Source organism: Bacillus rossius, chromosome 1, assembly GCF_032445375.1.
Source record: "Bacillus rossius redtenbacheri isolate Brsri chromosome 1, Brsri_v3, whole genome shotgun sequence".
NCBI lineage: Eukaryota > Metazoa > Arthropoda > Insecta > Phasmatodea > Bacillidae > Bacillus > Bacillus rossius.
In genome coordinates this window covers 63801767-63814626 of record NC_086330.1, presented here as the reverse complement: position 1 = coordinate 63814626, position 12860 = coordinate 63801767, and positions in this window count along the sequence as shown.

The following is a 12860-nucleotide window of genomic DNA, read 5'->3' as shown; positions in this document are numbered from 1 at the left end:
ACATTGATGAAACACCTTCATGAGAACTGCACGCTGTCCGCCTAGTGCAGGAACATGTATACCTGACTTTTAACCATGCCTGTCCTCTCCTGTCGGCCTGCACTTCCGAACTTGTTACAGATGATGTAAAATGAGTGTCGATGATGGAAAATAAGCGTCGGATTGAGTACTGCTGATGGAAAATGGGCGTCGAATTACTTGTATCCAGCATCATGTATGTGTAGCAAGGTTCTGAAGGTTCAATGGTTCATAGACTCCTGGTCATATATAAGTGTAAACTGTGCTAAATACCTATGTTCATTATCAGCCCTCGTCCAACTAGCAGTCAGTATGCAGTTGAATGTCCGAATGTAAAGAAGTGATAGGTTGTTAGTTAACTTATTTTAGTGGTCTTTGTGCCAAGTGTAGCCAATTAGACTGATGAATGTAAGTTCGAAGCTGAATGTAGATGGTCTTGAGTTGATGGATATGTTGTTGGCACTGTATGTGCATAAATCAAATGCCAATGACATGATAATATTTTTGGGTTGTTTACGAAAATATTTATAGATACGTGCTATGACGAGCATAAAAACGTCTAGTAAACACATAAAGTAGGTCTTTTTTTTTGGAAACTTTTGTCAGAAGGCTTAGCAAGGAATGTGGGTTTCGAAGATGCTGGGTACGAAGCGTGTCTTGGCTGTAGCTGAAGGTCCCCTGAACTGTTGATGAGAGGTACAAATAATTGACTTTGGTCCTAGCTTGGAATCAGATCAAATATTGTAGTTATGTGTTGTAGCCATTTGAAGTAAGTTGGGGGTTATGAGTAACTGTGCATAATCAAATTTATATCAGTACAAATTATGTTTGGATTCTGAAGGTTCCATTGTTCAGAGACTCTTGATCCTCTAGTAAGCTTAAATTCACCAGGTATGTGTGCTGTGCAATTAGTTGTTTGAATACCGTCCCCCATATGCCAGAACCACGAATGTGCATTTTACAAGTTTTGAGATATTTAGATTTGAAACTTTAAACCCACTTTAAAATTAGGAAATATTAATCTGATGTAATGTGTTTATTCACGTGATACAGTGACAAACTAAACAAATAGAATAAGTATTTTTTTGAATGTTAATAATGTCCTCTACCCTGACATTTAAAATTTTAAAAATTAAGTATGACACATTCGGCTTTTGGCATATAAAATCCAATTAAAAGACACAATTTTAATTTTAAATGTAAATATATTCATCAACTTTATTGGTTGGTTATCATTATCAGCTCTTTAAAAGTGTTTATTCAGCACACAGTATGAAAAAACTTGGAATAAAATAAATTTACAATGGAAAACAATGGGTTCAGGTATAAATTCTGTCGATATTCTTCAAGCACTCTAAAAAAATCATTTCAGTACAACTTAACAATAGAATCTGAAAACAAAACACCATAGAGTTCTAGAATATAATGAAATATAATTTTTTATAGGTACTACTTAACAATACAAACTGAAAATGAAAAAAACACAACATTTAGTGCCGGTAGTAAATCACATCAACTCTTCATCTGGCTCATCATTGTCTGGTTCTGGAAGTGCATCACGTACACCTTCACTAGTTTTCAATGCTCGGTAATATGCATGATGTTCTCTTGGAATTATCAACTTGTCACACATTGTACATAGATCTTTGTACTTGGGCGCAGAGATTGAGAATGTCTCGTCGTGTGCCTTTGTGACTCCTTGTGTTTTTGAGGGCCGTCCTGCTGTCCTCTTTATTTGTATTGCCTGAAAAGGTTTGTTGAAATCAGTTTTAAAGAACAGCGATTGACATTTCTCTTTCTCGTAATGTAGCCAACATATGGATCTGGTGGGAATTTTTGGAACTCTTTTTGAGTCTGTTTTAAAGTCAAGAAAATCGTCGTGCAACATTGTTCTCACTACAAGTGGGAGAGGATTATTCCTGTTTGTTCGAATTATCTGCGCCCACCCTTCAGGAACATAAACAGGAAAATTCTTGTATTTCTTTTCTATCTTCGAATGTATTGAATCACACTCCATTTCAGTATGTCCTGTTTCGAAGAGTTTGTGATCAATGGTTTTGAGCCCTGGATGAGTCTGACTAAGTGTCATGCACATTGATATAAAAATTACATTCTTTTGCTGTCCATCACAACTATCTGACATCATTCGAACTTCTTCGATGTTCTGTTGACTCATTATATAATCATAAACGCAACTTTCTATTTCAATAGCTCCTCGCTTGCCTACAAATTCATTCCAAAAATAACATGTTCCATCTTGATTTCCCAAGTTGTAAAATGTAAGGTTATACACTGCTAACTCTCGTAAGTAAAATATTTGCCCACACAGTCCTTTGGGAGAATTTAAAACAGCCTGCAAATCAAAGTTAAAGGCCATAATATGTTGATCATCTTTTGCAGCTAATTTGTCTGTGTTACATTCTTGGCGGGCCATTTCTGCTTTTCTTTTATGTCTATCATGCTCTTCTGTTTCCTTTTGCTTATCTCCTTCTGTAAGTGAATCATAAGCCAGGCATTTGCTGCATTGGTCTTTCTTTGGGAAAAAAAACCCAAATTATACTCATTAAAAATTGCTCTATACTTAGCAAGGGACACAGAAGGTAACTTATTATCTCTGCATTCTGCCTGGAATTCAGGGTTCATTATGAAAATATTCAAACTGGAATCTAAATACTTTCTTGTGCTCTTCTGTCTGCAGTAATGGAATTCAACACAAGGATAACACAAAATATGCTTTCGGATACGGTTCTCGTCTTCTTCCGAAAACTTATTATGAGGGGTATGTTTACATGTTGCATTTCCTTCAAAATGCCAAAATCGCGAATGTGCCACATTCGTGATTTTAGCTAAAGAATAATTTTATATTTCAAGACAATTTCACGAATGTACCACATTCACTATTTTGGCATAACAAAAAATGCAAATATTCCACTTTCGTGTAAAAAGAACTTGCAATTATTGCTACAGGAATAGAGATACAACATTCGTGTTTATGGCGAAACATAGATATTTAAAAATACTTTCTACCTATGTACATATCAAAAAAAGTGATTTTTGCACATTCGTGGTTCTGGCATAAGGGGGACGATATATAATTAGAACTTATCTTTCCCTGAAATTCCTAAAAAATAATTTATTATTTGTTTTCAAAAAGTAATATCAATTGATGCTGTTTTGACTTGCATATTATTCAAGTGGTCTCTGTTTGTTATATAAGCTGGTCCCAGAAAACAGGACCCTTAGGCCACCTCTGGTTCTGGTACAGTGCAGATCGGCTAGTTTGACTTGTCTGTATATGTCTGTTATAAGAATATTCATGTGTATCCGATTTCAATGGTAGTGACGTCAACATCGGCGCAGATCCCGATGGTGGTTAGGTCAACAGCTGCAGAGATCTTGGTGGGAGGTCTAGCGTCGTCACCGGGGACCCTGACGACGGCAGCGACGACGACGAAGCAGATCCCGATGTCAACGATGAGGCCAGCTCCAGAGGTTCTGATGGTAACGAGGCTACCATCTCCAGAAATCACGATGATGGCTGTGTCTTCACTGCAAGAGACTTCAATGTGTGCATTATCGACAGCAGAGGAGACCTCGATACCTGCAACTACACCAAATTTGGTAATTAAAACATTTTGTGAGCAATTTCCAGCTTCTGCATCATTTGTGTCTTCTTCAGCTTCATTGACATCCAGTACAGATGTTCTGTCCATGTCGACTGGGAAATCTCCAGCTCATGCAACATTCGGGACTTCGTCACCTACAATAGCAGTGTACATTGGAAGTACTATACTTTCTGAGCCTGTGATGATTCAGGATCTAATGACGAGATATCTGTGTAGGTACTGTGACAAAAGTTTTAAATACCTTCAACATGGAAGAAGACATGAAAATCATGTCTGCAGAAGGAACACTAATCGTGTGACATTTCCATGTGACCCATGTGGTGTACATTTCACGAACAAAAGTAATTTGATTAGGCACTGTAAAAGAAAGTTTATTTGCAAGTTGTACAGCGGGGAAGCAATGGTAATAATTGCGATGGATATCTGTATCAGGGTCGCTACTGTGGTAAACGTTTTGAATGACGACAAAGTACACGAACCCATGAAAATCATGGCTGCAGAATAAATCTTGACGGTGTAAAATTTCTGTGTGAGAAGTGTGGTGTACAGGTTACACGAAAATTACACTTGAAAAAACATCATGAAGTTTGTACAGGTAGGTTTCTAGCATTAACATCTGTGGTCCTCTGAGGTGTAACACTACTGAACAGTTGTATCATGATCTATGAATTAGTTGTTTATTTTCACTCTTAAAATAAATTAATTTTTTTTTTTAAAAGAAAATGTAAACGATATATACATATATATACATATATATATACTTACACATACATACATACATAATACATAATACATAATACAAGCGACATAATTTACTGGATGCAAATGTGTGTAATTTAAATTAATTATAGCATCAAAGAAATTTATTTATTTTTCGTAACATACTTCTTCATTTTTTTCTTAATGTAATAAAATACAGGTGACAAGTAATTTTTTATTAGGTTAGGTCTGTAATTGACATTTTGTCTCATTTGTGGGTATTTTTTAAACAGTAATGCAGAAGGCAGTTTTTACTAACATCATTTTTGCCTGAGAATGGCATCTGCATTTTTTAATTTTTTTATGGGAATTTGATTTTTTAAATGGGAATTAGTTATGTGAAGATATTGGGTTTTGTATTTGTTTATGCATGAGTGTTAAGCATATACCGTATCTGTGTGATGAATCTGGTAAAAGTTTCGGCACAGGTAATAAATTAGCATTAGAGCAAATCTAATAGGAACTTGTTTTTTATTATTATTATTATTATTATTATTATTATTATTATTATTATTATTATTATTATTTCTGTGAAATAATTTATTACTCCTCTAAATAATACTAATACACCTCTGGGAATTTTATGGTCTTAAAATCATAATCTGGCATTTAGGTATCGTTGTACACTATGGTGGCGATATTAAAAATTAAAATGTTAACCAATTAACCAAACTAGTGAATAAGCTGGTGCACTGGATGGACTGTATCAGTAAGGTTATGAATACTTGGTAAGCAATATTTCGTCCAAGTTATTCACTCCTTCGTTACTGAATACTAACAAGAATTTTGGGAACAAAAAAAATGTATACTGGCAGGTGGATTGATGTAAATTTTTTGATGCTTATAATTTTCAGTGTGTCGACTTTCGCAGTATGGTATGTGGTTCGACTCCTCTAATATATGCACCACAATTTTTTTTGGTTACAAGTTATATGTTCGTAGGCTGGTTTTCTGCTCTGGTTCCGTGTTTTGTACTTTGAACTGATTCAGAAAGTACTATACATGAGCTTAATTAAGATTTCAGACATTTTTTTTTACGAAATGGCGTGAGTGCTAGGTGAATAGTGCTATGTGTCTCAAGCGAACATCTGGCTGCCGTGGCATTCTACTAGCTTTCGAGTCTCTCCCCAGCACGTGAGGGTTCAATGTTCATTTGCAGGTGCTGTATGTGTGTTACGTTCGGCAGTCTCTACCTCTAGCAACGATAATTTTTAATTATCTTTGAAGCTTAAATTTGGGTACTTGGACTAGTCGCATGTGATTACTTTTAACTTCACATGTAATGGAAGTTATTTTTCTACACGAGGCAAGAAAAATACAAAGTTGCTTTAATGCCTGAGGTAGGTTTCGAACACATGATCCTTAACTTATGGGTGACTAGCACTTGTCATGTGTGCTATCTCCTTTGACCAGCTTTTACTTTGTGATATAGATGAGGCATGCTTGTTTTCAGAGATGATGGTTAAAATAACTTGGGCAAAGAGCCCTTTGTGGAAAATACGAAGTGTGGTAGGGTAGTTATTTTATTCAAAATGATAATTTAATAAAACACGTAAGCATCGTGCTTTTTTTTGTTTCTAGCTTGAAAAAGATTCATTGACATGATGGATTTGTGTGTGGAATGGGTAGTATACCACCGCACTTGACCACGCACTTAAGAGTCTCTTCCTAACCCAGAACCCTCCCAAATACACTTAGTTTTTAGTTAGGTTAGGAAAAAAACTACATGGTCTACAATGAAAGGCTCTTGTGCTCAAGAAACTATACTATAGGGGGAAAGGATGAATAGTATTTTGTTGTTTTTTTCTATACAAATCGATGAATTAATTGTGTTTGGAATGTTAGGTTAAAGGATTAAATATTACTACTGGAAACACTAGCTTTTACAGAAAATGAGAATGTAGCTATCTATGAACTTGAAAACAATATAGAGTAGGTAATATGAAGCTTTCAAGATCAAAGATTGTTGTCAATCTCTGACAACAGATACATGGAAACGATTTATGATAAAATGAACGATATTGATACAGCTGTTGGTGATATTGCCGAATGCCGATAGCTACGATGATGATGAATTTGAAACTGTGATAGCATTGGATATATATATATATATATATATATATATATATATATATATATATATAGATATATATATATATTCAATGGTAATTGTGTCTTGGACTCAGGGATTTTAAGAATATTGTTACGAACGTGACATTGGCCGGGACACGTGCAGGTGCAGAGCTGGCTGGCGAAAGAAAGATAAGGATTGTCGCTTTCCCCCTCCTTCCCACCACTCCCCGCGCGGCGCCCTGCCTTTGACACGTAACTGACACCGGACAGCTGGGAGTTAAGCGAGCCGCCGACACGTGTTTCGAGAGATTTCTACCGTCGCGTCGGTGCGAAGTGACGCGACTGGCCCCGGCCGCTCTCGTGAGTTCTGGAATTGCGCCGGGGCCTATACATATATGCCCGAGTACGCCGGCCGGGGGAGTCAGTGGAGTTCAGAGAGAGAGAGTTCAGGCGGCAGCCTTCCCGCGGTGGAGCTTCTGGGGCGATAGTGCCGCGGGTGCGGCAGAGTGGCGAAGTCCTTGGACGAAGGTTCCAGGGCAGGGAGTGAGTGAGTGAGTGGAGTCGGGAGTTTTCCCGCGGCGAAGTTTCTGGGCGATAGTGCCGCGGGTGCGGCGGATTCCGAGTGAAGTTCCGAGCGAGGCGTCGAACGGATCCTCGGCGAAGGCAAGTGTCGGCGCGGCGGCGGAGTGCGGTGATGGAGTCCCGCGGCGGAGACCCACGAGGGGTGCTGCGGCGAGATTTGCGCCGGAAGTGCGGCCCAGCGAGGTGTGCGGTGTGTGAAAATGAGTGACTGGGGAAGCAACATTTTTAAGTGCAATTGATTATTTGCCATTTTAGATTATTTGTAAGTGACATAAGTAGTGGCAATAAATAAAACTGTCTGTGATAAAAATCTTCACGAACCCGCAGTAAATAGTAACAATATTAATAACAAAAAAGTAAAAAGTGGGAAGCAGATCGCGAGACATAATTAGTACCTATTGTACATCGAGAGACAATCCGAATGAATGGTGAATAGGCTAAACTTCTACTTTATTCGCAAAATGGCGAAAATGTATACATCATCAAAGAAACATGTGTTGAGAAGTGCGATGTTTATATAATAAAAAGTGTTTTTTTTTTAAAATCTGTTGTACGTTGTTTAGAAAATATATACAAATTAATATTACTTTTATTAAATCTCATTCTTACAAATATACTTTAAAGTTTTTGGTGCCTACAATGTTCATGGAGTATAAAATACATTAGAATACATGGTTCTACGATTTAACATGTATATTAATTTTTTTAAATTCGAATTTGTTAAAGGTCAATGACGGAAATAATTCGTGTTATAAAATATTAATCCTTCTTTTATTTGGACTAGGCCCTGGAAACGAAAGACTGCAGCTGATGTTACGAATGCGATGGAGGATATTTTGAAAGAAAAACGTAGACCGACATTATTGCAGACGGACGACGGGAAATAATATTTTAATGCATCATTCAAGGCATTGATGAAAAAGTACGACTTCTATCACTACTCTACGTTTAGCGACGTGAAGGCATCGATAGCCGAACGCGCCATTCGTGCGATTAAGAATAAACTGTATAGACATTTTACAGCGAACGGAAATTACAAGTTGTCAGATGGATATCTTGCCGAAAGTAATAAGCGAGTATACAATTCTACAATAAATTCTACCACGAAAATGAAGCCAAAGGCCAATCGTCTGATTCGAACCGTGTACTCTGATGTAAAGAGACTGGATCCGCGAAAGAAGAAGGCCAATGTCGGCGACGTTGTGCGCATATAAAACAATCGAGGAATGGGTATTTCATAGGCCCTATAAGGGAAACTGGACTGGTGAATTATTTTGTGTTTATAGAATAAAGAATACGTACCCTCGATGGTTTTTTTTTCTGGAAGACTTAAACGGCAAGAAAATTTCAGGCGCGTGTTACCAAGAAGAAATACAAAAAATAGGTTCCCAAACACTTTTATCGTCGAAAAAGTGTTGAAACGTAAAAAGGGAAAGGCCTTAATTCGCTGGCTCTTCCGTGGACCCGAGTTTAATTCGTGGATTAATGAAAAATATATTTGGAAACATTAACTTTTGTGTAACTAAATGTATGTTTAAATAACATTTATGTGTAATAGTATGTAAATAAATTTATGTGTAAATGCAATTTGAGGTTTTTTATTTCTGTAAACTGTGCATGCGCGGAGCGGTGTCCCCTGGGCAGTGCTCCGGGTCATATCTAATGAAGGAGTGTGGGCAGATTCCCCCACCATGCGGCCCCAGAAGAGGCGGGGCTAGCGTTCCCGTCGGTCAGCGGACGTGCGCTTGCAATTTCTTCCCCTCCGCCCCGGGATGCAAACGCTCTTGTTCCGTGAGCCATCACCTGGCCGTGGCGTGATCTATCCGTGCCCTCTCTCAGAGGTTCACGTGAAGGTGCAATGGCAAACTGTGTACTGTGTGTATTCAGTGTGTGTACTGTGTGTATTCAGTGTATGGTGTGTTCTTTTGTTTAATGTGTGTCGTTTAGTTAAATGTGCTTAGTCAAATCTGTAGTATCTCTGAATATTTACTGGTTCAAAACCTCTTGGTCTTTATAAAACATTTTTCAGGGAATCTTGGTCCTTTAGTAAGCGTAAAACATGTTCCGTGGGTCTAAATTATTGTAATTGATATTATCGATGCTTTAGGTCTGACAGTTCGAAGACTTTGTCTTGACTGCTTGAAATATGTTACATTAGCTATCGACGAAGAAGGTATTGAGGTTCGGAGGCATCTAGTCTATACGTCTGACATTGTACATGACCTGGTCTCGTGGTTCGAAGACACTTGGTCTATATGTATAGCAATGTAGAACTGGTTGGAATGTATTTCATGCATCGAAAAATATAGACATCCATGTTAGGCAGCGTGCGACAACATATTTATTTCGCTCGACAGGTATTTTGTCTAGTGTTGTTTTTCGTAGAGTGAATGATGAATAAACTCCATGGAAAGCAGAATTTAAAAAATGATTTTAAACCTTAGTTATCCTTATCACTGGCCGAGAATCAAACCAAAGACGGGAATCCATCAATTTATTCAGTAAATTAATAAGTTATTTTTTTTGATGAATTTTTGAATTTTTCCCGAATTTCTGGGTCAATAAATACAAATTTCCAAGATGGCGGTCATGACGGCTTACTGTAGGCTGGTATATGTTAAAATAGGATTTTAAACATGATTTATTAAATTCACTTTTTTTACATAAAATAAAATTATTTGCATCGATAAAATATCGAACCAAGGACAGAAATCCATAGAATTTATCTAATTAATTTTCGAATTTTTCCCGAATTTAGCTGAATAATTAGGAATTTCCAAGATGGCACTCAAATGTCAAGATGGTGGATACCACAGTAATAATAAATGATTAATTACTGCATTATAGCAGGTAAAAATTAAATTAACATGATGGTTACGCACTTTAGAAGATGGCATGTGTACTACGTGACACTAGCGAACCTAGTAACAAGTATTGAAAATAAGAAGGCGGCTATGTCCTCTAGCAGACAATGTGTATTAACTAGCGCTCCTGGTAATGAGTATTGAAATAAATATGTGGATCGGTCTCGTACAGGCAATGCTATTAATCCTTCAAACAAAAAAAAATGCAAGTCCGAATATGTGTATTATTTTTATATACCTTATTTAATTAACAGTATGGTAAACGTCTCAATGGCCGAGTGGTGAAAGGTGCATGGTTTCCAACCTATAAGTTAGAGCTGCGATGGTTCGAATCACAGTGCTTCCAATATATTTTGCATACAAAATTAAATTTAATGTCGATAAGGACCATAACAGTTCTGGTAGGTAATGGAACATCGACCTTATGTGATGAGATGGAAGGATGCTGGCGCTCTCTAGGAGTAAACAGAGTTAACAAAGATGTTGGTATCCAAGATGGCTGCCTCCAGCAGACGAAAACAAGATGGCGGACATGATGTCAGAATTAAATATGGTGACCATAACGAAAATTGCAACAATGACGTCATACACATCCAAGGTCGCGGGTGTAACGAAAAGTGCAGCATTAGTGAGCAGGACACTCGATTTGAAGATGGCGGCTCCAAGATGGCGGACTCAAAATGGCCGCCGGGGTCAAGGTCTAGTTTTGAGGTCACGGTGAAGGTCATCGAAGATGGCCGCCGAGACGTCAGAGCAATCGGTCATTGACTCAATCAACAATCCACCACCTGAATCATGTCCTCGGAGGAACTATTAAGTATGCACTACTAATGTGATACTTGCTCTCTTTCAGATTCCAACTCGCATGCTTCACGCTTGCAAGGTCGGACAGTGGAGAAATAAACTAACAATTGTTAAGAAAATAACATGCCAAACTCCACATACCACAAAAATCTTTGGTTACGTTTATTAAGGTACATAGCCAACAATTTTTCAGGCGTTTATATCTCATTCACTATAATACAGCTGCAAAAAAAATTGTTTTTTCTTTTTCTTTTTAAGGTTTATGAAATCATTTAGTTAAATTTTCGTTAACAAATGATTTTGTTTTCCTGACTACCCTAGATAGTAACGTTAGCGTAAGAAATGTGTATCAGAGACAAAAGTCAAATAGAAGTTAGATAAAAAATAATAAATTGTTTTCCTCACAATCGACTTTTATATTTTCGGATTCCGCGCGCTCTCGTACATGCACAACGGAAATGGCTCTCGGAACAGCTTTCTCAACAAATTACTACAATTGTGATATTACGATAACATCGTCGGTTATTTATATGAGTCGTAGTACCAACTATGTTTTTTTTATCAAACAAACATTACGCTCTATCATGAACATTCAATTACGTTTTGGCACAGTAGTCCCAGTTAACATCATACTTACAAACAATAAGTAAATTAGAGATTGTGATCAAAGAGAACTTATTTTTTTTTTTAGTTTCTGTAAAATAACTTTGTGGAAAAAATTTACCTCTTTGTAAAAAAAGTGATCATTTAGAAACCTTGCTATCGTATTGTTGGAATCTTATATTTTATCGACTGAACTCAGGGCCGGCGCGTCCATATAGGTGAATTAGGCAACTGCCTAGGGCAAGTAGCTGGGGGCGGCGCAGCACGACACATAAAAGCTGAAATAATATGTTTAACGATTATTGAAACTAGATGAAAATGGATTTTTGTAACAGTTTGGAATGTTTATAATGATATAAGTAATTATTTAAAGTCCACGGCGACCTGTTTATGATTTGTAATATGTAAAAAACACAAGCCTGCTTACATTTGATTGTTGACAAAATCTTAGGCTTACGTGATGTATTTTGAGGCAAGGAAAAAAAATTTTTGGGGTGGACCCGGGGGGGGGGGGGGAGGGTTATTAAGGTTTTTCGTCTATGGCGCCAATTTACCTTGCACCGGCCCTGACTGAAGTATCGCACTTGAACGCAGGCTTGCAGGTTTGCGGAAGGGGACGATGAACCTCAGCGATGGTCGCCTGACCCACTGCCAGACCGGCATAGTCACTCCTCGCTGACGTCATAGGCAACTGTACATCCGCCGCCAGCCTGACCCAGCTCTCTGATTGCCCGGGTGGGCATCAATGTGAGGATTTGCATTCTAGCTTGCGACCTAATGAATCCGCGAAGATTTTTAAACTGAAATTTATATCTCTGGACTGGCCAACGATACTTATTACGAACGACGTTGACGAAATTGTCGATTACTAAACACGTCAAATTAAACTAATTAGGCCTATATATAAGCATACTCGGCGGAACCCTGATACTAGTTCCGTTTATCCACAATATGTACATTCGAAGAATTACTTGCATCGAATTTGTAGGTGTGTCAAATGTTTAAATTTTAACAAGGTTTGAAAATTAAAAAATTAAAAAAAAAAAATTGGAAATTTTTCCGTTGATTACGGACTAAGATCTATGTGCCTGAAAATGTTTAATTTCTAGCTCACCCGAAAGTGGTCTAAATTTGTACGGATCAGTCAATGTGTGAGTGAGTGGTGTGAATGTGGGGCTGCAAATATTATAAGATTTTATTTAATAAATATTTGTAGGAAAATAACCTATTTGCTTCACTAAATAACTTAGTAATTCAATATATATTTTTAACAAATTCTAGTAGATTAATAATTCTGTTTCAAGTTATATTAAATCTATATTTATTTGCCATGTAATGTGATGGTTACCACACATCACATATTTGCCTTATGCACGACGAAAAGACTGCGAACCAGTCCAAAGTCTTACTCTTACAGGCTATACCGCGCAAGAAGCAACAGCGAGAGTTGCACTTATCATCCCACCTAACACAAATACATATCTGACTAGGGCCGATTACTAGTTATTTCATTTAGTTCCAAAAAAAATTA